The sequence below is a fragment of the Anomaloglossus baeobatrachus genome, chromosome 9 (genome assembly GCF_048569485.1).
Source record: "Anomaloglossus baeobatrachus isolate aAnoBae1 chromosome 9, aAnoBae1.hap1, whole genome shotgun sequence".
NCBI classification, from domain to species: Eukaryota; Metazoa; Chordata; class Amphibia; order Anura; family Aromobatidae; genus Anomaloglossus; species Anomaloglossus baeobatrachus.
The window spans coordinates 143,150,986-143,154,763 of NC_134361.1; the positions used below are offsets into that span (position 1 = coordinate 143,150,986).

General features: G+C 46.1%; 1 non-coding gene and 1 pseudogene across 1 annotated transcript; both read right to left on the reverse strand.

Moving 5' to 3' along the window:
- Positions 1 to 979: 979 nt before the first annotated feature.
- Positions 980 to 1,164, reverse strand: LOC142253402 (U2 spliceosomal RNA). Its single transcript, XR_012726689.1, has one exon. It is a non-coding gene; the product is annotated as a U2 spliceosomal RNA (small nuclear RNA).
- Positions 1,165 to 2,673: 1,509 nt separating this feature from the next.
- LOC142253281 (U2 spliceosomal RNA) lies at positions 2,674 to 2,877 on the reverse strand (annotated as a pseudogene).
- Positions 2,878 to 3,778: the final 901 nt, after the last annotated feature.

Here is a 3,778-nt window from a genome sequence, read left to right on the forward strand (position 1 = left end):
CATGAAGGGAGCGAACAGGATCTGCGGGGACCGACATGGGGAGGAGGAGAGGAGCCTACACCGGGAGCGGAGCATGAAGGGAGCGAACAGGATCTGCGGGGACCGACATGGGGAGGAGGAGGGGAGCCTACACTGGGAGAGGAGCATGAAGGGAGCGAACAGGATCTGCGGGGACCGACACCGGCTGGGAATCTTGGAGGAGGATGGGACAAGGAGAGGATCACAATGGCTGGACAGGACGCGGGAGCTGCGGGGACCGGGAGGGAAGCTTGGAAAAGGGAAGATGAGGACATTACTTACTAATTGAATAAGCTTGCGCACGTCGATTTCTTTTTTTAGGTTCTCCATCTCTTCTCACGCTGGGGATGCTGGGAATGCTGGGTGAGTCCTCCTCTTCCTGTTTCGTAGCTGCGTTTTACTCCTAGAAACGCAGCAATATGCGTTTTTCATTTCGTTTTTAAACATCTCCTTGAATTCAATGAGTGAAAAACGCAGTGGAAAATGCAGAAATAATTCACATGCTGCGTTTTTGTGGTTACCACAAAAAGGCAGCTACAAAAAAAACGCTGTGTGCGGACAGCACTTATGAAAACCCATAGACATTGCTGGGGAAGCAATGTCACTGCGTTTTCATCACAAACACGCGGTAAAAAACGCCGCTAAAAACGTAGCAAAAACGCCTAGTGCGCACAAGCCCTTACACAAAACTTTTTATTCTGCAGTTGTAGACATATACAGGACTCGACAAAGCGCTATACAGCGCGAAACAGGCTGTCATCCGCTCCTCGCACCTGCACTCCTCTCACCCCCTCACTGCTCCAGTATATGTCTGCAACCGCAGAATAAAAAGTTTCGTGTAACTGACAGAGTGAGCTGCCGCCTCGTTCTTCTATATGAAGTTGTTTGCTTTCTTTCAATTCATTAATTGGGCTCATTAGAATCAGGTGAATTGAGTTCTGCTTTTGGAAACTGGGTTAAGAAGGGGTGCACCGGTCCTGGAGGTAATGCAATACCAGGTCAATGCGTGGAGTAAACAGAGCAAGCTCTTTTTCCATCTCCCTGTTCTAAAAATCCATTTAATATATGGTCCCCAAATAGGGGACATATCAGATATTAAACTGATAAGAACAGATTTTTTTTTGAAGGATGAGCTTGAAATTAAAAAAATAACCGCCTCTCGTTGCCCAGGAAACCGTCCGGCACAAGAGATCTATGATATCCTACGCATCCTACACTCCCCCAAAGCCAGCAGTAGTACAAACCCAGGCACCTTCCAGCACCGACAAAGGTAGTGCCCTCCCAAACTACACTTGATCTTAGACAAAAGGCCAAGAAGCAATAACCCCAATTGGTTTCGGCCTTGAGTGGCACCCTGGCCTATGCCGGACACATCTTAGGGAGAGTGAGACAAACCCACGCCTACAGAAGACATTTTGTCACCCAAGCCAACCCTTGAAAAGACTGTTTTGCAGAGCAAAAACAAGAAGAATGGTGCGTTTTGCAGCCGCCGCCCACTGCAATGAAGCTGAATAACTCCTCCTTTTGGGCACAAGCACCTCCCCTCCCCCTTGCGTCTTTCCAATTCATGATACAAAGAAACAAACAGGACAGGACAGGCTGCCTGACTTTCCGTCACTGCCACCCTTTGCCATCCTTACCCGTAGAAAGCCCTTCCACTATCCCCAAACCCTAATCTTTTCCCTTCCCTTCCCAGCCCCCAATCCCTGCCCTCTGCACCCCTCCCACCACCCGCATCCCTTCCCCTGTCATCCCCCTACCCCCCGGGAAGAAAAGTGTTTGCCCCCTCCTTCCACTAGCCCACCATCCCACCCAAAGAGCAACTACTGCTGCGCAGCTGGATTTCTAGGCAGCAGCGCTATTGTGATGTCAGCGAAAGAGCATTGTGACAAGCCAGTGTTCCGTCTCTTCATGTTGTGCACTGTTCAAACGGAAAATACATCAACAGGCAAACTACAGGAAAGCTTACTAACAAAGGTTAGAGAGGGGCTTTCTGAGAGGGCTTTTTACAGTTTGTCTTTTCCCAATTAGCCGTTTAAGTATGCTTAATGAAAGTACTAATTCTTTCATGGGCCGCCTATTCTTAGTATTAGACGTTCCTTATATTGCGGTATCAGGCTTCGCAGCAGGTTGCAACACATTCATCACCCATGACTGTCCCCAATTGGGCTCAGAAGCTAAATGTCTATCATGACCTCTCTTTTTGAAAGTCCAAGAGCAAGCAAACTCTTCCTCCAGGAGAGGGAGCCAGCAGATCAGGAAAGACATCATCATTGCTCAAAGAAAACACCGAAAAGCAATGCATGGTAGGAATAAACAGGTAACTTTAATTGGAGTGGAAGCGGAGAGATAGCACTGGATGCCAATTCTAAATCTTCTCACGCCTGCGGTCACTGCAGCACAAGCTGAATCCACTTTGTCCAAAAGGGATCTATTCCATTCAATTGCAAATGATCTAGATAAGACTGAGAACAAGATACTGTACGGGACATAGCAGAGTTGGTTAAGTTGAGTGGAGATGAGTTTGCTATTTGGCGCAGCTTTTGGATGAATAAAGCAAGTAAAAAGTGTGAAAGATAAAAAAAGGGGGAAGTGTCAAAAGTGAATTGGCCAAATTGAGGTGCATTGAGTTCTGCTTTTGGAAACTGGGTTAAGAAGGGGTGCACCGGTCCTGGAGGTACTGCAATACCAGGTCAATGCGTGGAGTGGACAGAGCAAGCTCTTTTTCCATCTCCCTGTTCTAAAAATACATTTAATATATGGTCCCCAGATAGGGGACGTACCAGATATTAAACTGATAAGAACAGATTTTTTTGATTTAACAGCATCTTTATTATCATGCATTCGTCAAAAAATTAACACACCGTGTACAGTGCCGCAGCCCTGTACACACTGAAGTATACAATCATATTTACAAAGCAGTAGAGTACGACGCACTAAACTATACATCATGCTCCTATGCTATCAGTAACACTCAAGCTGAAAGAAAAAGTTAGGCAATAAATAACGACGAACCGGCAATTGGGGAAGGGGGTAGGGAAAGAGGATAGGGTGGGGAAATCACAGGCCTGAAGCTTTATTGAAAGACGCACATAAACGGGAAAAGGAGGGAGGGGGCGGGAAGGAGAGTTAAACCTCCTCCTCGGCGCTGTCGTCCGGACTGTCCATGATGGAATAGTCTCTGAGCAGGCTGTGGATCAGCCTGCGGCAATCCTGGATGGACATCCTCTCCCTCTTCAAGATGAGCCGGTTCCTGTGATAAGGCCTTAATTTAGGTTGATGCCATTCAGTCTTGCATCCCTCTTAAACTGTCTGCAGTCCAAATTATGAGTCACTCGTGGTAGCATGCATAACCACTATCTTTCACCCACACCAGAGACATACTCAGATATGAATAGAAAGTAAGACTCCTTTATTCCGGAAGTTTGTACAGATATATTTAACCGTATTCTTGGCTAGGTGCCAAGAATACGTAACACGTCTTCTATTGGATAAAGTAGAACAGCTTATTCTGTGATATACAATTTACTGTAATGTGCTTGGTTCCTCATTTATATTAAGCAATGTCAGCATGATTCACTGGTCACAAGAATAGCCCAGACTGTCTGTCTGAGTCTTATGCCAAGAGATATGTGGGGTACAGTTCAAACACCATCTTAAATCCTGTTCTTTATGGATATCTCCATGTAACAATGATATACTCATAATAATTCATAATCTTGTCCATAACAGTCCCCCCTTTGGAGATAGCCAAAAAGTC